The sequence below is a fragment of the Nycticebus coucang genome, unplaced genomic scaffold, assembly GCF_027406575.1.
Source record: "Nycticebus coucang isolate mNycCou1 unplaced genomic scaffold, mNycCou1.pri scaffold_46, whole genome shotgun sequence".
Classification (NCBI taxonomy): domain Eukaryota; kingdom Metazoa; phylum Chordata; class Mammalia; order Primates; family Lorisidae; genus Nycticebus; species Nycticebus coucang.
The window spans coordinates 1,067,457-1,090,386 of record NW_026515579.1 but is presented as its reverse complement, the minus strand read 5'-3'; the positions used below and the strand labels follow the sequence as shown (position 1 = coordinate 1,090,386).

General features: G+C 45.2%; 1 pseudogene; it reads right to left on the bottom strand.

Annotated features, from left to right (window-relative positions):
• Positions 1-10,107: 10,107 nt before the first annotated feature.
• LOC128579346 (inactive serine protease 35-like) lies at positions 10,108-11,308 on the bottom strand (annotated as a pseudogene).
• Positions 11,309-22,930: the final 11,622 nt, after the last annotated feature.

Genomic DNA, 22,930 nt, shown 5'->3' with positions numbered 1-22,930 from the left:
TTTTTTCAATCACAGGAACTTCAACCATTGTGAGAAATGTTTATTTTTGTGGCACTGTATATGTTAAGAAATTTTATTTTTAAAAAATATAAAGGTTAAGCCCATGATAAATACTTCTCCTTGAAGCTACCTTATTAAGAATGAAAAATGGTATGGGGCGAATTCCGTATGTATCTCTGCTATATTAAAATATATATTTTAATGATATTTGACAGATTTTACATCTAAATTGACCTGTTTATTCATTCTTGGTGAAATGCACTGAAAAATGAAGGGTCTGTTTCTATCGTGTGCACAAGAATGCAGATGGAGATGTGCTGTTCACATGGTGATGAAGGCACCCCACGGGGTATCAGCAACTTAAAGCCCACTGCAAATATTCTCCCTTTGTTGTGGGTTCCATGTGCATCTGTTCATTCAGCACTTCCTTGTGAGTTCTGTAAACTAGCCTTCTTCATCCCTCAGATGGAGCTCAGAGCAGGTTTCGTTGTGCCATTGTGATTAGGATTTGAACTGCTTCAGAGAGCTGTCTTCTTTGCTGTGCATATTGTATTCTTTCATTTTTAATTTGTTGTCACACTGTCTGTGCTGATGGCTTGGCTTACGATTTTGATGCATAAACGAGGTCGCTGTGGATCAGTGTTGCCAGTAGCATGGCAGCTCTTTGTAAAAGCATATTGGGTTGGAAAGGTGTTTACCTATTTTTCAAATTATTTAATAGATGTTTGGTACCATTTAAAAGTGATTGTATCTGAGTTTACTGTGGGAATAATATACATTTTAATGGGGGAAACTTACCTAAAACCAATTTGGAAATGGCTTTTCTTTGTGTTTGGTTGACCAGTCAGTGCATGTGTGCCCTCTGAGATACAATAAACTCCTGGAATAAAGAAAACACAACACAACCTTTCTCTCCGTGATTGCTTCTTAGGGAACAGTTCTGCTTCAAATGCCACACACACCGCCCACAAAAGACTAAACATTTTAAAATATGTGGCCCATGCTGATACACTTTTGATTATTTTACAAAAAAAACTAAAAAGGGGTTAAAAGAGTACTTGTAATGAGTTTTTGTTAAACACAGGACTCCATGACTGCTGCCAAATACTTGAAATTTCATATTTCAAAATATGTATTGGGGGGTAAAATTCTTTTAAAATACGTCGTTAAAGTCTTGTAATTATTTTTATGAGAAGTCTCCCTGGAAGTTAAAGAATAATATGACCTTAGGTTATAATTTTCTCACACACTTTCACAAAAATACTCTCATCCAAAATCTAGATTAACCTTTTTTTTTTTTTTCAGTTTTTGGCCGGGGCTGGGTTTGAACCCGCCACCTCCAGCATATGGGGCCAGTGCTATGTGGGGCTATGGGCCCCCAGCTATGGGGCCAAGGGTATGTGGCTATCCCTTTGAGCCACAGGCGCTGACCTAGATTAACCTCCTTTAATAAAATTCAGTGAGTTTACCCTGGCAACTAGATCATGACATCTTAAAAGCCAGTCCCATCCCAAATGCAAGTATTTCTCTCATGCAACACAGTCCTACTTTTATTTTAAAACTGTCTTTGTTACCCAGAAATTGTATCCTAAGAACTTTCAGAGGCTAGTATCTGAATATATGAATTTTATAGGTTACATTTTGATAATACATTACTTTACAGGCATATTGTAATATGAATATTGTGTTTTGGATTGTAAATAATTTTGAGTTTACTGTTGCACTATTTTTTTATTTATTTTATTTTATTTTATTTTTTTTTGAGACAGAGCCTCAAGCTGTCTCTCTGGGTAGAGTGCTGTGGCATCACAGCTCACACCAACCTCCAACTCCTGGGCTCAAGCGATTCTCCTGCCTCTGCCTCCCAAGTAGCTAGGATTACAAGCACCTGCCACAACACCTGGCTATTTTTTGGTTGCAGCCATCATTGTTGTTTGGCGGGCCCAGGCTGGATTTGAACCCGCCAGTTCAGGTGTATGTGGCTGGCGCCTTAGCTGCTTGAGCCACAGGCACCAAGCCCATTGTTGTACTATTTTTTTTTTTTTTTTGGGAAGAGACAGAGTCTCACTTTATGGCCCTTGGTAGAGTGCCGTGGCATCACACAGCTCACAGCAACCTCCAACTCCTGGGCTTAAGCGATTCTCTTGCCTCAGCCTCCCGAGTAGCTGGGACTACAGGCGCCCGCCACAACGCCCAGCTATTTTTTGGTTGCAGTTCAGCGGGGGCCAGGTTTGAACCTGCCTCCCTCGGTATATGGGGCCGTGCCTTACCGACTGAGCCACAGGTGCCGCCCTGTTGTACTATTTTTATAAGCTTTTTTTCCTGCATTGAACAGCCCATTCAATTCTTAATAGGCGAAGCTGCCAGATCATCATTTTTAAATCAGATAGTGGGCTGTGCCAACACTGTCCAGTGTGTAACCACACCAACTGCCCACCGCAGGGGTGCCTGGCACTGTGCTGGCCCACACGGGGCCCTCTGCGTGAAAGCACCAACCCTACCCCTGCAGGCACGTCCTGTCTCCCACCCTCTCTTGGAGCACAGCCTTCATGGGTCTTCAGCACCGACCATATCATATCATAATCAGCAGCCAGCCCACCCAGCAGGTGCCTTGTGAGCAGATGTCCCCGGATGAGCACAGCACTTAGTCCTTGGTGTGCTCTTCCCTGTCCTGGGTGCGGCTGGGCTCCCATCCTCCTCACTAGAGAATAACTCACACAGTGTGTTTATTGTCAGATGTTATGAGAGTCTCTTTGTTTTTACTTCTAATTTATAAATTATAACTGCTTATGTTTGTGGGGCACAATGGGATGTTATGATATATGTCTACAGCGTGGGACAGTAGTTAAATCAGGCTATTATACTACCTCACGGACTGGCCGTTTCTTACAATGAGAACATTTGAAACTTCCTCTCCTTTGGCAAGTATGTGAAGTAATACATTAATTGGCTCAATTTAGCCATTTCATAGTGTATGCATATTTCAAAATACCACACTATATGTCATACATTTTGTTGATTTTAAAAATTAATTAAAAGCAAAAAAAAATTTACTCGTAGCAACTTTGAAATTTGCGATACACTGTGAGTAACTGTACTTCCCGGTAGATCTCAGGAACTTTCCTCCCATCCAGTTGAAACGTTGCACCTGTTGGTCCCCGTCTCCCCGTCCTGACCCCGCCCAGCCCCTGCAACCACAGTCGACCCTCTACTTCTGTGAACTTGACGATTTTAGATCTCCTGTACTCAGCAGTGTTTGTCCTTCTGTGCCTGTCATATGGCCTTCTGGGTTCACCAGTGTGGTCATGAAAGAACCCCTTCCAGGCCGAGTATGTGCACTCCAGGTGGCTCTTAGCCCTTCATTCCCTGACAGTCCCTGAGGTGAGTCCACACCTGGTCTGTTGGGTCCAGTGAGTGCCGCAGCACATAGGCTCAGGTATCTGTTCAACATACGGATTTCAAATCCTTTTGCTATATATCCAGAAGCAGGATTGCTGGATGGGATCCTGGAGTGGTTCTGTTTTATCTGGGCTTTAATATTATTACAAATACCTCTTTTTCAGCTCATTGTAATGGAAGAACTCACACCAATTAAAACCCCATTGTGGGCAGGGGCGGTGGCTCACACCTGAAATCCCAGCACTCTGGGGGGCCCAGGTGGGTGGTTTGCTTGAGCTCAGGAGTTCCAGACCAGCCTGAGCAAGAGCAATACCCTGTCTCTAAAAATAGCCATGCCTTGTGGCAGCCGCCTGTGGTCCCAGCTACTTGGGAGTCTGAGGCAGGAGGATCTTTGAGCCCAGGAGTTTGAGGTTGCTCTGAGCTGCTCAGAAGGTAATTAACTGAAGTGCAGGAAGGGCTGGTCGCAGTGGCTCATGCCTGTAATCCTAGCACTCTGGAAGGCCAAGGTAGGTGGATTGCCCGAGCTGACAGTTTCAAGACCAGCCTGAGCCAGAGCAAGACCTTGTCTCTAAAAATAGCCAGGTGTTGTGGCAGGTGCCTGTAGTCCCAGATACTCAGGAGGCTGAGGCAAGAGAATTGCTTGAGCCCAAGAGTCTGAGGTTGCTGTGAGCTGTGATGCCACTGCACGCTACGGAGGGCAACAAAGTACAATTCTGTCTCAAAAAGAAGAAAAAAAGTCTTGAAGATTTACATCTTTTTATATATGTCATGATTGCAAGGGTGGTTTTCTCAGCATCAAACTGTCTACTTTTCTCTATGCTATTTATTGCACTTCTAAAAAGGAACAAAGACTAAAGATTTTTTTTTTAACTTTTTTTTTTTTTTTTTTTTGTGGTTTTTGGCTGGGGCTAGGTTTGAACCCGCCACCTCCGGCATATGGGACCGGCGCCCTACTCCTTGAGCCACAGGCGCCGCCCACAAAGACTAAAGATTTAGAGGAGGAATCATCAGATTCAGAAGAGAAGAGGATATGAAAAGAGAAATGAGAACTGGATTAGTAGAAAGATAAATTGTGCAAAGGCCTCTTTCCGCTCCTTAACGTGTACCTGTAGTTGCTCACCCCACATCTCTGCTGGAGGGAAAGGTCTGGTCTCACAGCCGGGCTTACCTGGGTTTTGTGCAGAAGCCTTGTTGAAAGTCAAAATGGGTGTTGATGTTACCACAAGGGTCACACTGGCTTGTATTTTTTAGGCAGCAGTTTGTAGTAGTTTGTTGTTAATCTTCTTGGGCTTTAAAGAAATTTCTGTTTCTCATACCTCGAGAGCAGCGGGTCCCATTTCTGCCTCTGTTGTTACTCAGATCTCCCCTGTGAATGGAGATGGGTACCAGGAACAGGTATGTGCGGTTTAGGGAGAAGCACCCACCTTAGCTACTCTCTAACTTTCTGAACTGATCGCCACGTGTGACATACATGTTCAACGCTGCTGTTCTGTAATTTATTTGCAAAGCAGACATTTTCAAGCTGTTTGGTCTCAAGATCTCTTTTACCTCTTTAGATCTCTTGAGGACCCTAAACATTTATGTTTCTGTTGGTACATCTCAGTATTTACTGGGTTAGAAATTAAAAATTGAGGAACCTGTTTATTTAAAAGTAGAAATATTAACACCATTATATATTAAATAAAATATTTTCATGAAAAGTTACAATTCAAAAGAAATAATTTAGGAGAGTGGTATTGTTTTGCCACTTTTTAAATATCTCTTTAGCATTGGACTTAACAGAAATTGGCTTCTGCATTCAGACTTAACAACAGGCCATGTCAGGTAGGTGCTAGAAAATTCCACAGTGAGCGCATGTGTGAGAAAATGGCCTTCTCAGAATTATCATGAAAATGATTTAACCTCACCACGTTATTATAAAAATAACTTTGACCTCGGCTTGGCGCCCATGGCACAGTGGTTACAGCGCCAGCTACATGCACCAAGTCTGGTGCGTTCAAATCTGGCTCAGGCCAGCTAAACAACAATGACAACTGCAACAAAAAATAGCTGGGTGTTGTGGTGGACACCTGCAGTCCCAGCTACTTGGGAGACTGAGGCAAGATAATCTCTTAAGCCCCAGAGTTGGAGGTTGCTGTGAGTGGTGATGCCACAGCACTCTACCCAGGATGACAGCTTGAGACTCTGTCTCAAAAAAAAAAAAAGTCATAAGATTGTTAACTACAATCTTTTGTAGATTCTTTTTTTTTTTTTTTTTTGTAGAGACAGAGTCTCACTGTACCGCCCTCGGGTAGAGTCCCGTGGTGTCACACGGCTCACAGCAACCTCCAACTCCTGGGCTTAAGCGATTCTCTTGCCTCAGCCTCTGGAGTAGCTGGGACTACAGGCGCCCGCCACAACGCCCGGCTATTTTTTGGTTGCAGTATTGGCCGGGGCTGAGGTTTGAACCCACCACCCTCGGCATATGGGGCCGGCGCCCTACTCACTGAGCCACAGGCACCGCCCTTTTGTAGATTCTTTTAAATAATTATCCATTTATGGTAAGTTTAAAGTGGAAAAATATATGGCCTTCTATCTTCTCTGGTGCATACTAGTATATGTTTTCTTCTCTTCTACCTTGACATTTACATGGTTTTGTGATCTAGAGTCTGGTCATGGCAGTGGTTTACATTCTAAGGAAAGCAAAAATTGCAAACTCTTGATTCTGGTCACTTAATGGCGGGGTGAAGGGTTGGTGAGGGAAAGCCCCTTCATCAGAGAGAGGCTTCTCCGCCTTGCTTTCCAGAGACTCTTAGTATTCTGCGAATTAGATTTCTCAGGAGATCCCCAAATTGCTACTCATGGACAGTTCTTAGAGAACTACTGTGTTGTACCCACACCACAAAGCCCAGGAAGCTGGGACTTTGAGAGTAAGGGGAGGGTGAGCAGGAGGGGGTAGTCCTTTCAGAAAAAGGCTGTGCATCACACCAGCCCTCCGGTGTGCCCAGCAGCACTCATTCAGGTCTTCAGGGACACCTGAGCTCTGCTTTTAGGAAAATTGAGCCTTTATTTCACAAATTTAAGACAAAACAGAATGCAACTTGTTTATTACATGCAACTATTGGGTCATCTTTACAGTCTCACAGTACTATTAATAATGACAGTGACGGCTGCCTTCCATCTAGTCAACACTTGCTCTGCACAGGGCAGTCTGCTGTGGCTACACAATTAAAGGTATTTTATTCTGAAGGCTTCATTTTTTCTTATTAGACCAGATTTGTGGTGTCTGTGTGTGCAAAAATTGAACACAGCTGTCTAAACTTTCAATAACACGTCAGCCTTCAAAATACTCAAATATATTTTAACTGTTAAGAATTTGACGGGCTTAGTAAAATATTTAGGAAGGATTTTTTTCTTAATTTTGGGGCATAGAATTTCATTTGAGTGTAAACCAAGTTAATTCTGTTCACCACTGTTTCTCTTATTTTAAACAAGGCTATTTAAAAAAAAAATGGTTAGCTTTTTTGTTGAAAATGTTCCTATAACGCCTTCCAGAACTCTTACTGAGCATAATTTTGTATTGATTATCCAGTCATCATATAAACATAGCATAGATTGGTATGCCCTCACAGGCTGGTATAGTTTATAGAGGACTTGCTCAAACTCAGAAGCTCCAAACTACTATTAATATAATTCTGTAGTTCTTGCATACCTGTATTTTCTTCATATTGTATGATTCCATTTTTCTTAATGTTTTATTTTTAATTATTATGGGTACATAATACTTGTTTATCTTTAAAGGTCACATGTAATATTTTGATACAGATATACAAAGTGAATTAATCAAATCAGGGTAATTGGGTATCCATCACCTCCAGCATTAATCATGTCTTTGTGTGAGGAACATTCAAATTCTGCTCTTCTAGTAATTTTATAGTATGCTCTAACTTGTTGATTATAGTCACTTGGTTGTGCTATCAAATATTGTTCCTTCTAATTATATTAGCTATTAATATAGTTATGTATCATTATATATATTTTATAACTATATTTTACACCATTAACCACCCCCTCTTCATCCCCTCCCCACTTCCCTTCCCACCCTCTGGGAACCATCCCTCCATCCTCTGACTCCAGGAGATCAGCTGTTTTTCCTGTTCAGCTCCCACACACCAATGAAAGCACATGAGCTGCTCTTCCTTACAGGGCTTATTTATTTCCCAGTACACATGTCCTCTGGTCAGCAGCTCAGTCCTCTGTCTATGCCCACCCCCCTGCACTGGGACTGCCCTGGACTTGTCTCAGCAGCAGCCTTTAATTTTACTTTGAGACAGCAGATAACTACACTTGTTAAGACTATTTTTAGAGTAAAAATAATTTTGTGGTGCCTATTTTGGTTATTCAGAAGACACAATTTTTTACTCAACATTTTTGTTATATTTTAGAGACTTGAAATTATCAGAAAAGGAAATTCTAGATCATGAAATGTTAATGGTGTGGTGTCTTACAAATTACTGATGAAAGTAAGTGTAGCCTATAGAGAGGAATAAGAAAAATGAGCAGGAACTGGGCTGAGCAAAATCTAAGAGCAGAGATTTTCAACCGGCGAGAGGATCTCAAGATGTGCCACAAAATTTTTAAACATCATCAGTTAAATTATTTTTGAAACAAGTTCAAAGCATAGTAAGTATATATTTTTTACTCTTTTGGGGGGGCAGGAGGATCAACATAATTTACATGTGCCATGGAAGTTTAACTAGAGGTTCTAGTGTGAGATCAGATGTGTTCTAGCTGTGAGATAAGAAAGGTTGAAAACACTGGAGGTGGCGGGTTCAAACCCAGCCCCAGCCAAAAAAAAAAGACACTGGCCACAGGCAACTTTCTGTTTTCAAAGCATTCCTCTTCCCTGTGCCACGCCTGAGAGCACACACACTCATCAGTGTATGAATATACGTACAGGATGTCGGTAACATAAATACAAGTTTGACTATTAGTAAGATAGGGATTGAAATGTGACAATACGATCTCTTTATTAAATGATTTTTAACAGGTTCACATTATTTAAAAATGAACATTTGCTTTGAAGTTCAGCTATTTTGGACGCCACTTATAAAATCATTTATCATAATATACTCAAATACCCCTTTGCATGCTAGTCAAGAATATAGCTCCCCACTATTAAAAAATAGTAATAAGTAAAACAAATTTGAATCGTAGTAGAATCAGGGACTTGAGTGTATCATGGGAAAAGAGAATGTGGCCCAAGAAACTTCCAGAAAGAGCACACCAGAAATCATCCTGCAGTTCCAAATTTTAGGGTGCCTTGATTGATGGATCACTGGAACTCTTCAAACACAACGCCCCAAACTGCCCCCCTTACAGTCATGGCACCTCTCTGTCCACACTGGTGCCTGTCCGTGTTTTCTCCCAGGGCAAACACGGCTCATGCTGCGTGGCCAGAGTCACCCAGGAAAATAACCAGAATCTTCTTTAAAAACTCATATTTGTAGGGGCAGCGCCTGTGGGTCAGTGAGTAGGGCGCCGGCCCCATATGCCGAGGGTGGCGGGTTCAAACCCAGCCCCGGCCAAACTGCAACAAAAAAATAGCCGGGCGTTGTGGCGGGCGCCTGTAGTCCCAGCTGCTCGGGAGGCTGAGGCAAGAGAATCGCGTAAGCCCGAGAGTTAGAGGTTGCTGTGAGCCGTGTGAAGCCACGGCACTCTACCCGAGGGCGGTACAGTGAGACTCTGTCTCTACAAAAAACAAACAAACAAACAACAAAAAAACCCTCATATTTGTAATCTATATTCATTTTTAGGAAAGAATATATCTAAAACTACTAATTGGAGAAGTCCCAAAAATAACATGCCTATGGCCCTAGTGAAGAAAGGTGAACTTTCTCAAGCAGAAAAAGTTATAGATTATAGAATTCCTTGTCCAAAAAATACAGCACCTCGCACCTAATAGAAAGTATACCACAAAACGATGTTTTGAATATAGGATCATTTCCTAGGCATACATGAGAAATCCGCATTTTAAGTAAAAAAGACATTTGAGATCCCCAAATGTCCCAGCTTCTCTATTTCTAAACTAGGTTCATTTCATAGAACAAAGTATTTTACCTATTTTAAAATAATACACACTGCATATTGCTATTCCTCAAGGCAGTAAAATAGTTAATGGTTTTGTTTATAAAGCTTGCTGTTTCTTCTGCTTTTTTATTTTTGAAAATTAAAAAAAAAATAAAACCCAATAGATTTCTCAGACCCCGAAGACATACTTTGGGGCACGAGGCCACCCGCACCGTCTCGGAGTAGGCGTCCAGGGCTGACCCTGACTGTGTCAACACCTGTCTCTGCTCGTGCACCTTCACATTTAATGCGACTGGCACCCGCTAGATTCTTGTAGAGTGGGGCCCTGAGAATACGTCCATTTCTAGCACCGGGTGGAAGTTTTAAAGTGTCTAATTTTTAAGAAAGCATAAGTAAACGAAACTTTCCCCATTCCTGACACCCAGAAAGAGCACATCCTCGGCACCAAAGTACCACCTGCTTTTAGTATCGGCACCTACACATTTTTAAAGATATGAAAATCTTCTAATTTTGGAAACAATGCATTTGTAAAAACGTTGAATGCTATGGGCAGGGTTCGGGTTGGCGGGTGCAGGCTCGTCCCGGGAAGCCGCCGCGTTAAGGTCATCTCCAGATCCGCTGTCCCCGCCCTGCCCGTGGTCAGCCGTAGGCACCGCGCGCGGCGTCGCCACCCACCCAGCGGCAGATCTGCGCGAACTTGAGCGGTGTGACGCGCACCGCCACGTTGTAGTCCCGGGCAACGCCGTGCACGCGCACCTGCTGGGGGCCCCCAAGTACAGGGCGATGACTTTGCACCGCCAGGTCTTGCCGTCCGGGTCCCGCAGGCGCAGGTAGACTCCAGTGCCCGCTGAGCCCGCCTCGGTGTCGCAGTGCTGGTAGAGGAAGTCGCCGGCCGCGTCGGACACGCTGCAGAAGCGGTAGACGAGCTGGCCGTCCCTGTCGCGGTCGAAGCCCGAGAAGTGGATCATGCCGCTGGGCAGCCGGGCGCGTCCAGGCTCACGCCCAGCAACATGTGCCGCCAGCCGCAGCCCCAGCAGCGTGTAGTCGAAGTCCAGTCCCGGGGCCGCGCCGCCCGCCTGGGCCCAGCCTCGCAGCACCTGCGTGCTCGCCACGCGCGTCCGCTGGAAGGCGGCGCCCGGGGCCTGCGCCCGGCGCCTGTGCCCTCCCCGGCCCGCGGCCCGCGGCGCCCCCGGGCGGTCGTCCCCGGCCTCGCTCCGGCTCCTCCGGGGACCCCGCCGCCTCCTACCTGCGCCCCAGGCCCTCGCCCTGAGCACCCCGATCCTGAGCCTCGGGCACCCGCGGACGTAGTCCTTCCTGCCCGTCGTGCATGCAGTGGGCCGCGGTCAGCACGTGCTGTGGGGACACCAGGATGCCGCTGCAGCCCGTTGACAGCTTCATGGCGCTGCCGAACGGGAAGCTGGTCGAGAACCTTCAGTCCACGATGCTGAACCTGCTGTCATTCCCGAACACCTGCCACCGCCTCCGGGCCGGCGCGCGCCCCCTGCTGGCATTCGGAGCCCCTTCCAGGGCCAGGCCCTCGACCTTCACCCTGGTCAAGGTCCGGGTGCTGTTCTTGAAGACTGTCTCGTAGGACAGGTGATGCTCCAGCTCTGAGAGGCTGTGAGCCCCGAGCTCCTGCTGGCTTGCGAGGCCACACGCTCTGGACACCGCTGCCCACGCGTCCGCCTGGAAGGTGGGGCTGGGCAGGTGGACGGTCTGGTCACTGACGATCCGGGGCACTTTACTCAAATGCCACTTGAGATCCTCTTCTGTGTCAGACACATCAGGGAGTGCCCACCCAGGGGTGAAAAAAAAACAGCCAAAACAGCAGATTTCCCATTTTGAAGTTGTATTTTGTCCTTAAAAATAAAGAAATAGAAGTTACAATGGTGGCTTTTTTAAGTGTTACTTACCTTTCCTGGAGGCCTTGGGTCCGCAGTGCACCATCACCAAGCAAGAGCTCTCATTTTCACTTGGCTTCCAGTTGACTGATGTTAGATAAACACAGCTAAGCTGGCTTCTTCAGACTCCAAGTTCAGAAGATTGTTTTTCCCTAGCCTCCCTTGTCCCACCCCCACTGGTCTCCTCCACCTCCCTCCCCTAACAGCCCAGTGCCAGGGACTGCAGAAAACTGGGTCACTCTGTGGCCTAAGCCACATCCCCTCCTCCCTGGATCTCTTACAACCTTATTTCCAAATAATTTTGAAATAAAGACAGCAGATGTCCAGCTGACTGTCCTCACACTTGACTCCTTAAAAGCAGGGATCACGTAAATTCCTCGCCTCTACAGTGCAAATGTCTAGCACAGAGCTCAGGACATGTTCCTTTGTGGAAATTGTGTGTTATCCATGGTTTACAGCCCAAGCTGATGTGATGGTCCCTGCAAATCACTGGATAATGGTCTAAAACCAGAAGTCTTATAAATAAACAGGTCAGTCTGCTATTGATCTGCTTTAGTTTTTATGGGACCTCTGGTCATAAAAAGAAAGTCCAGCCCAGGCCATTCTATGCCAAAGTGAGAAAGATGCATTTAACAAACAAATTTGTGAGCTGGGGAGCCCAGCGCAGTAGCTCACACGGGTAATCCCAGCACTCTGGGAGGCTGAGGTGGGTGGATCACCTGAGCTCAGGAGTTTGAGACCAGCCTGAGCACACAAGTTTTTCTACTAAAAATAGAAAAACTAGGCTGGAGTTGTGGCAGGCACCTGTAGTCCCAGCTACTCGGGAGGCTGAGACAAGAGGATCTCCTGAGCCCAAGATGTTGAGGTTGCTGTGAGCTACGATGCTACAGCACTCTATCCAGGGCACAGAGTGAGACTGTCTCAAAAGAAAAAAAAAAAACTACATTCACAACCACCGTCTAAGCAAAGCAACATACAAAATAATTTGGGGGTAGGCTTTCACTGTACATTAAAGGTAGTTGTAGGAATCTATGGAGCACAGGCTGTGGTTCCAGGTTGGTCCCTGGGAAAACGTGATAGTGATTGGAGTGTAGTCCCTTCTCATCACAGGTCTCATGCCCCGCAAGTGGTGCTTCTGTGTTGTTTAGATACTGTTAGAGAGACCAGTACTTGGTAAGTTACACAGTACCTCATACCTCACATCTTCTACCCCTCTTCTCTTCTGGGGGCTCTTTGGCATGTGGGGGGATCTATTTAGGAAGAGTGGTGTTCATCAGGCATGGCCTGAGGTGCAGGTAGTGGTGGCCCTCTTTGGAGCAGCAGTTTCACACGTGTCAGCATTATTGGTCAGCTCTGCTCTGATAGTTAAAATATTTTTTACTAGTAGTTAAAATATGAAGGCTTAGTAAATGATTTGTACTTTGTATAAAGCAGAAGCAATTCAATGTTAGATTATTCCTATAATATCTTCACTCTTGATGCTTTCCAACAGGAATTCTTTGCAGGGATAAAGTGAATGCAGGGTATTAGCAGCAGCTGCAGCCTGGGTGCACACAGGCCACGGTTGGCTGGGACGCAGAGTTGAAAACAGCATTCCTGGATATGGGAGTTTATTTCAACATATCCAAGTGCACGATTTTATTAACAAAAGAGTAACATTCTTTTATTAAAACAAAAATGTATACTACATTAACCTATGTATTGTTTAAGCATGATGTATCCACTGTAACATGATATAACTAATTTGAGCCATTATACATTTGAGAATATTAAGCAAGTTTAGAATAATCTTTATCGTGACTTGGCATCAACAAAATTATATACAATTATTGCAGTTTTCATTTTTTTTATCTGCTCATACTTGTATGCTGGGTAATGTTGATTCTGATTAAAATTAGACTGTAGTACTTGCTAAAAAGCTAGTAATTTCTTTTATTTTAAGGAAAGTATTCTTCTGTAGATAGTGTTGATATTGTTTTTAAAAATCAATACAAGTACATACTTTAGGGGAAAGCCTGTACTCATGTCCCAATATCTTCTAAACATCACCACTGCAAATTTGAATTTATACAAAGCAGTAATTATATTAATTAATGGTTTCTTTCATCTTCTATGCAATTTTCACAAAGAATATTTCATTATTTTGATTTAATTGGAATGAAAAAGTCTCATAATGTGGTAACAATCTGAGCCCTTGATATTGTAGTTCCCAAGATGAAAAATTATGTTCTTGACTATATATATATGTTCTTGACTATATATATTTTTGTTTTCTTTTGAGACAGAGTCTTATTCTGTTGCCCTTGGTGGAGTGTCATGCATCATAGCTCAAAGCAACCTCATACTCTTGGGCTCAAGCAAACCTCTTGCCTCAGACTCTCAAATAACTGTGACTATAGGAGCCCACCACAACACCCAACTAGTTTTTCTATTTTTAGTAGAGACAGGGTCTTGCTCTTGCTCAGGCTGGCCTTGAACTCCTGAGCTCAAGCAATCCACCTGCCTCAGCCTTCCATAGTGCCAAAAGTACAAGGGTGTGGTTCTTAGAATAATTTTAATCAAGGGAGTGTTTTGTGGGTGGAAAACATTTTTTTAATTGGTTCTTCATTTAGCCCCTTAGACAACAGCTGTCCTGTATGTACTTAACATATGATTTAATTGGCTGGGTGCAGTGGCTCACACCTGTAATCCTAGCACTCTGTGAGGCCAAGATGGGTGGATTGCTTGAGCTCAGGAGTTGGAGACCAGCCTGAGCAAAATTGAGGACCCCCCACCCCCTGTCTCTACTAAAAATAGAAAAACTGAGTCAAGAGAATCACTCGAGCCCAAGACTTGGAGGTTGCTGTGAGCTATAATGCCACAGCACTCTACCCAGGGCAACAGCTGTCTAAAAAATTATATATATATATATATATATAGATATAGATATAGATATAGATATAGATAGATAGTAGGCTCGGCACCTATACCTCTAGTGGCTAAGGCACCATTTTAAGCTGAAGGGTTTGAATCCAGCCCGGACCTGACAAACAACAATGACAACTACAACCAAAAAATAGGTGGGTGGGCACCTACCTATTAGGTGGGTGAGTGTTGTGGTGGGCACCTGTAGTCCCAGCTATTTGGGAGGCTGAGGCAAGAGAATCGCTTAAGCCCAGGATTTTTAGGTTGCTGTGAGCTGTGATGCCACAGCACTATACGCAGGGTGACAGCTTGAGGCTCTGTCTCAAAAAAAAAAAAAAAAAGAGTTCTTAAAAAAATAGTAATAATATATGATCTTATTGAAGACCCACATCAGGAGACAGGTGATCATAAAGTTCACATGCAGTTTTAAATTGCACACTACTTTAAATCCCACACAGATTTTATAGCCACCTGTGTAGACGCTCACTCTGTGTGACACCTGACTTTAACGACCTGAGGGTGATCACCAGGTCAAAGGCTTCCCCAGGTAAAATTGTGGATGTCTAAATAGTGGTATTATTTCCCCTGTTTTTTTTTTTCCTGTATTATTTAATTCAGTCTTGCAACTTTTTAGCTACTTAGAGATCAGAAAGACAGAATGTAAATATTAAGTGATAAGTAACGTGACAATATTTTACTATACATATCATTGAACTAGGATACAGATGTCAAACAGAATTTCCATACTCGATAACACATGTGCCCCATGTGATAATTCTGTAGCCAGACTTTTAAGAAAGCCAATCAAATCAGGTGTGGTGCACGCCTGTTAGTCCCAGTGACTCACAAGCCTGAGGCGAGAGGATCACCTGAGCCCAGGATTCAAGACTGTAGTGAGCTATGATCCTCCCACTACACTCCAGCCTGGGTGAAAGAGTGAGACCCCATCTCTAAAAAAAAAAAAAAAAAAAAAAAGGAAACGAGAGGGGAAGGGAGGAAAAGCCCCATTAGAATTGAATTGTATTCAAGTATAATTTCATTTTTGGATGCTTATCTCTCACACTAATTTTTATTTATTTATTTTTTGAGACAGAATCTCACAATGTCACCCTAGGTAGAGTGCCATGGCGTCACAGCTCACAGCAACCTCAAACTCTTGGGCTTAAGCGATTCTCTTGCTCAGCCTCCCAAGTAGCTGGGACTACAGGCGCCTGCCACAATGCTTGGCTAATTGTTATTGTTGTTGTTGTTATTATTGTCCAGCAGGCCCTGGCCGGGTTCTTACCCCCAACTCCGGGCCATGTGGCTGGTGCCCTAACCACTGAGCTACAGGTGCTGAGCCTCCCACTGATTTTTAAATCTGTTATTCTTCAGCCAATACTTTGGAAATTGTCAATACCATCAGTCCCTTTTAAACCAAATGATAATACCAGTGACATAGGCCTCATTTCCCACCAAGTGTGTACTCAGGTGAACATTCTCACAGCAGGTGAGAACGGTGGTTCAGAGCCCAAATCCTGGTTGCTCACCAAAGGAAGACTGGACCTTTGGGTCTCAGATCCCTGACCAGGAGGAGCACTGACGTCCCCTTGGAGCTCGTCGAAAATGCTCATTGTCCAGCCTGAGCCTACTGATAGACACTCTCCTGAGGGAGGTGGGGGGTCTCCCCACTGTGATGCCCCTGATCCTCGGTGGTGCCTGAGGCCCTGGTGCAGCAGCTTGAGCCTCACCCCAAAGGCAGGAAGGCAGCCTTCCTGGGGACAGCGGCTGACCTGGCTTTCTAGTGACAGCTGCTTGTCTCTGAAGCCCTGTCTTTTGAGGGAGCTCTGTCTCGGGCACCACTGCGAGACCAGCCTTGCCCACATCTTTCCTTGGCCCTGGGCAGGGCAGAGCTGGATAATGCAGCCTCAGAATCCCAGTAATAAGAGGACACAGTTTAGTCAGCCTGTCTAATTTGCCCTGTAATTTAAAATTGGACAAATGCTTAAGGGCACTTTCTTTTGGAAAATCTGTTTGTCTTGTGGTAAAATGTCAATGCAACAATAAAGGACCATCCATCCACACACGCCCTTCATTCCAAAGCTCTCACTCGCCCACCTAAGGGGGCAGAGGCCCAGCTGGTGGGGCACCAGCATTGACAGGTCTGAAGTCCTTTTCGACCCCCAGCCCCTGCTTTTTCTCGTCTTCCTTCACTGTGACCTTCACTGTCAAGGTCAAAATACCTTTCATTTGGGGCTTTGAATCCCAGTTCTGGTTAGCAGAAGTGCAGTGGCAGCCCTCAGTCCCCAGTGGGGGTCAGGACATGTGCAGCTAGTCCTGGGCAGGGAAGGTCATGAAGACAAGACCGCGGGGAGGGGTAAGCACACACACAGCTGGTCCCGGGTGCTCATGAAGCAGCGAAAATGTATGCTCTGTGATGGACCTACAGACGTCATCCCAGTGTGTGCATTAACATGTCTGCTAACAGAAGTGGCCACACCCCCCCATAGGAGACAGCTCACTGTTTCCACCTTCTTGTTGTTTATTTATGATTTCTTAGAACTGTGCTGCTGACAGCTTCCAGACTATGTGCATATGGACTAGCGTTGGGGCCTTAGGTACAGACCAGGGAGGGAGAAGACTCAGGCTCCACTTCCAGGCTCTCTTCGCATGGCCACCTGCAGCACGTAGCCTGTTCCTTCCTCATCTGCAAAGTGGGGACAAGGCTAATCTCCCACTCCTAATGTCCACCGGGAGATTAAATGAGGTGATACCTGCAAAGAATTACTACCGAGCTCAGGGCATAGTACACGTATGGATTTTACAATTAATGTTCTACCTTAATGGGTGAACTAGTAACACTTTAAAATAGGCTGTTGTATAAGCCAAAATGAGAGAACCTGTAGTTTTCTAAAAAGTCAGTTTTATAGTCAAATATTTTTATTTCAAGATAGTTTCCAACTCACTATAAAATTCTTCTTTTCTTTGTTCAAGGACAGCTTCATTTTAGAAACTTCCCAAATGAATGCTTTCCTAATTACTCATGTCTATGAATATCAGTGACTCTGTTGTGTATCTTTTTCATGGCTGTTAAACCTGAGTACGATTAAACATCACCCAGCCACAAAAGACTTAAGTTGTATTTCCACATCTTATTTATAGCCTGGATCTACATTAGGAATTCTGGAACTGTATCAGACCCACAGCCTAAAAAGACAAAAGTTGATGTCAAAATAGTTACTCTAAGAGAGTGAATTACAGTGAAAGAAAAACCTAACTTTTGAATGAGTCTCTCTAGAGCAGCAGTCCCCCACCTTTGGCACCAGGAACTGGTTTCAATTGGAAGACAATTCTTCCATGGACTGGTAAGGAAGGGCATTAGATTCTCATAAGGAGTGCACAGCGGTGTGCAGTCAGGCTCACGCTCCTGTGAGAATCTGATGTGGCAGGAGCTGGAACTCAGGCAGTGGTGGGAGTGACCAGAGCAGCTGTAAATACAGATGAAGCTTGGCTCACTGAAGCCGAGCTGCTCACCCCTGCTGTGTGCCCCAGTTCCTAACAGGCCACAGACCAGCAGCTGTCTGCAGCCCAGGGCTGGGGAGCGCACATCTGGAGTGAACAGAAGTTTACTATGACATGACAGAGTTATGCTCTTGAGGTTCAGCCTCTCTTTTGTTTTCTGTTTTTTATTTTTAACTTGAGAAGTTTATAGTCTAGATTAGGCAGGGCAGATCAGATGGTTGGCCAATATATTAAAAATATTTCAAATTAAATATTTCTTCTGTACACGGATGAAAATGGAGATGCTGACTCCCTAGCAAGGATCTGGACCCAGCAGCTTTCCTCACCAGGCAACAGGCACCAGCCCAGGCCTCCCTCCTCACCTGTCCCTCACCAAACAGCAGGCCCACACCAGCTCAGGCCTCCCTTCCAGCCCATCCCTCACGACGTGGCACCAGCCCAGGCCTCCCTCCATGCCTGACCCTCACCACGTGGCACCAGCCTAGGCCTCCCTCCCCGCCTGTCCCTCACCACGTGGCACCAGCCCAGGCCTCCCTCCCCGCCTGTCCCTCACCATGTGGCACCAGCCCAGGCCTCCCTTCCTGCCTGTCCCTCACCATGTGGCACCCTCCCAGGCTTCCCTTCCCAACTGAGCCTCACCACGTGACAGGCCCATAGCAGCCCACGCCTCCCAAAATTATCCACATGCTCATCCCCAGAACCTGTGAATATGTTTCTTACACAGTGAAAGAGACTGTGCTAATGTGATTAGCTTAGGGATTTTGAGATGAGGAGGGAAGCTTGGGTTATCCAGGTGGGTCCAATGGAATCGCAGGCCTCCTTAAGGAAGGGGCTGGTGGGTTAAGAGTGAGAGAACTGTGAACTGGAATGGAGGTTGGAGTGACACAGAGCCACCAGTCTAAGGGTGGACGGCCTCTACTGCCACCAAAGGTAAGGAACAGTTCTCTCCTGGAACTTCCACAGAAATAGTCCTACTGACCCACTTCAGACTTCTGAACTCCAGGTGGATAAGATAATAAATTTGTGTTGTTGTTAGACACTATGTTTTTAATGATTTATTACAGTAGAAATGGGTGATTATTTGTAAAGGTGAGAATCTAGTTTCTGAAATTGTCTGCACTGTGACACCACTGCACTCTAGCCCCAGGAAACAGAGAGAAATAGTGACTCAAACAATGAAATAGAATAAAATTGTACGTGCTCGGTGTTTAGAAAGAAAGAAATTGTAAGAGTGATATAAAGTGGAAAAGAGAGCTTTGTGTGACTCAAAACATCAATGAAGTTCTTTTTAAGGAAAATTTGACATGCAGTTTTAAAACTAAAATCAGAAGATGGTGATACCACTTCATAGTGGTAAAGTAGTAGTAATTCTAGAGAAACACAGGAAAGGGAACTAGGGTTGATAAATTTGATAAATTTGGTTATCAGCAAACACACACCTGGGGCTTACCCTGCTATGCATCACCTCAAAGCTTTTTTTTTTTTTTTTTTAATCTTTTTAGAGGCAGGGCCTCTAATCTGTCACTCCATCCGGAGAACAGTGGGGTGACCATTCCTCACTGCAACCTTGAACTCCTGGATTCAAGGGATCTTTCCACCTCTGGCTTGCAAACAGCTAAGACTACAGGTGTGTGCCACCATGCCCGGCTTTCAAAGCCTTTATTTAAAAAACAATCTTTGATGGTCCTTCTTAACTATTGAGTTGGACTAGAAAATGTCTAAGATCTCTTTCAGCTGTAAAGTCCTGCAGTAAACCACAAACCAGAAAACACAAGTACCAGAAATTTACCCATCAATGATCATTCCTAGTCTTTCCGGGGTAGGAATGCGCCTGCTATCCACGTTACTACCACTAGATGGCAAAGCTAGCCCAATAACGCAAATCTAAGCAGGTGTTTAAATGGTTTACATTCACCCAGCTGTGGAATAGATGTTATTTTTTAAAAACTTGTGGGATTCCACAGAGGGGGGAATGTCTAACTGGCTAATAATATTATACAAAATAGTTGTCACATATGGAATTTATTACATTTAGAAAACCACTTACAGACCACTGAGCCCATCCTGATGAACGGAGAGCTTATAATACTGTCTCCAGCCAAACAATGTTTTGGCGGGTGGTTTTCCAAAAACAGTCGAAGCGCCAGCACACTTGCACCGTGACCCACAGCACTGCTAAATAGTCCCCCAAACGTGCTGCAACGCGATTCAACACTAGGAAAATCTTGAACTTGCCAAGTAGTTTACATATGTTTATCAAATACTTTATAATCGTTACTAAAGGATAAGCTCTACTCTGATTCTATGCTGAAAATAAATGGCAAGAGAGTTCACTGACAGCCAAATTCAAAATAGCATACTTCAGCACAATTTTCAAGTTCAGTGTCAAGAATGAAGGTAAACTCATGTCTGCTTTAAAAGTTTGACAGTACTTGAGGGAGTCGAAGATGGTAGACTTACACAGTTGATTATTTTATAGTAACACACAACTTCTGTTTCTCATCACAATAAAAAGTAAAACCCCTTTGACTTTTTTAGCTATTTTTCCAGGACATACCCATCTCAATTCTCTGATGGATGTGCTGTGTGTAAATACAATGTGGGGCAAATGGCAGTATTATGGGAGCCTCCGAGGGAACACTTTCCTGTCCAACCTCATGCAGTGCTCAGCGTATGGCTGGAGACATGTTTTTCAAATTGGCCTTTGAAAGTAAAGAATATTTATAAAGGCTTGCTACTTTTCAGGGTTTAAATCATCCATGGTCATAATGTTTTTCACTAGTCATACATCAATTTTACCCATATGCAGCTTTAAAATTGTCTTGTATACCACTAATTTGACCTGTTTCCTAACCTCTCCATCTCATATTTTTAATCTGCAAAGTTAACTCTGTGCTAAGATGAGGTAGTTTCATCCTCCAAAAATTCTTAGCCTGGTCCTACAATGTAATATTCTTGGGTGGCACCTGTGGCTCAGTGGGTAGGGTGCGGGCCCCATATATCGAGAGTGGCAAGTTCAAACCCAGCCCCGGCCAAACTGCAACAAAAAATAGCCAGGCATTGTGGCAGGCTCCTGTAGTCCCAGCTACTTGGGAGGTTGAGTCAAGAGAATCGCCCTAAGCCCTGGAGTTGGAGGTTGCTTTGAGCTGTGAAACCACAGCACTCTACTGAGGGTGACAAAGTGAGACTCTTGTCTCGTAAAAAATAAAATAAAATAATATGCAGTATTCTTGTTGGATATTTGCACATTAGGCAGAGAAAACTAATTTATTCAGTAGGGAAACTTACACTAGCAATTGTTTATTTTAACATATAACACATACTGTGTCAAGCGTGTGCTTAACAATTTCATGTTTAAAAACATACAAGATAAAAGATCCTTTTTTTTTTTTTGTAGAGACGGTCTCACTTTACCGTCCTCAGTGGAGTGCTATGGCATCACAGCTCACAGCAACTTCCAGCTCTTGGGCTTAGGCAATTCTCTTGCCTCAGCCTCCCGAGTTACGGGGACTACAGGTGCTGGCCACAAAACCTGGATATTTTTTCTTGCAGTTTGTCTGGGGCTGGGTTTGAACCTGCCACCCTCGGTATACAGGGCTGGCTCCCTACTCACTGAGCCACAGGCACCACCCAACATAAAAGATTCTTAAAAGCATACAGGTTTCCCAGCTGCCTGGAAGAAAAGTGGGGAGGCTATCACATCCACTCGTTCTCACAGGAAGGGAACTCCTCTGATATTTCCTAATAAGAATAAAATTCCATAGGACGACTGGCCACTACTTTCAAGCCTAATCCCTTATGTGGCTGGGATTTCACTTTTTGTCTTAATTATAAAGCAGATTCTAATTATAATTGTCCAGGCAGCAAATTATGACTTTTATAATCCTCTGTAGAGACAAGTGTACTGGGGTGACTTAGATGTAACCAGCAGCTTCTTTTCAAATCAATGACAGTGTGGAGAGCAATCAGGTGGGAATATTTTTACATCTTTAAAATGTCTTCTGATCAAAAAATTCAAGACTAGGGCGGCGCCTGTGGCTCAGTCGGTAAGGCGCCGGCCCCATATACGCAGGGTGGCGGGTTCAAACCTGGCCCTGGTAGAAAAAAAAAAAAAAATTCAAGACTATCAAAAGTAGAGGCAAAGGCATGAAAAGCTGAGGGGGAAGCACCGGCCACCGGCTCCTCTTCGTGGCCCCCGCCCCACTCCAGTTTCACTGGGGTTTAAGGTGCCGCCACGGGCTCCTGGTGTCACCTGCTCATTTTCTCAGCGGCCCCACTGCTCCTCTCCTGACCCCTGAGGCCAGGTGACAGGGGAAGGGGCTCTGAGGCAACTGTCACAGCCACCTGCCCAGAGGATCTTCCAAGAATGGGGTTACACCTTTGTCAATGGCATCTGCTAATAATCAGACAAGGAAAGGCGCCCCGCCCCGTACTGCTTAAGTAGAAATAATTCCATTTCTCTCCCAACATGAACCCTGTTGCTATTCGGATTAAACCTGGCAGGAGTCTCAACTCACCCAGGCTCTGTAGGAAGGGAGTTCCCCGAGGACGGAAGGTGCTGAGTCTCAGTGGTTAAAGCCCTTCAAACATGCTCCCGGGTCCCAGGGCTCTGCTCACCTGTGCGCCCAACCTGTGCGCCCCACCTGCTGCGCGCGCTCCCGGGCGTCCCGGGGGTCCCGGAGCTCTGCTCACCTGTGCGCCCCACCTGCTACACGCTCAGGGTTGGGGGGGACCGCGGGTGGGGCGCGGCTGCCCGAAGCCCGCGGGAGCCCTTGGTCCAAGGCTGGAGCTGCCAGCGCAGAGCGCAGAGGAGGCGGTGCTGCCCGGAGAGTGGCGGGAAGTGGGGACCCAGAGGAAAGGATAGAGCCGAGACCGCCCAGAGGGGGTTCGCCAGAAGCGCCTGTCCCTGTGCTAGGGACACCCCTCAAACAGTGTCATAAGATGCTCTAGAGGAGGTAGGGTGCCCCCAGTCTGCTGTGAGACCCCGACATTGGCCCAAGGGGCGGAAGGGCGGGACGCCGCTGCCCGGCCCAGCCAAAGCAGGTCTCGGACCCACAGACTCCAGGGCCACCTGTCCTGTGCTGGCCTCAAGCTCAAGGGCCACCTCCAGGCCAGGAGGGGACACGGGGCAATCTCAGAGCATGAGGGTGGGTCAG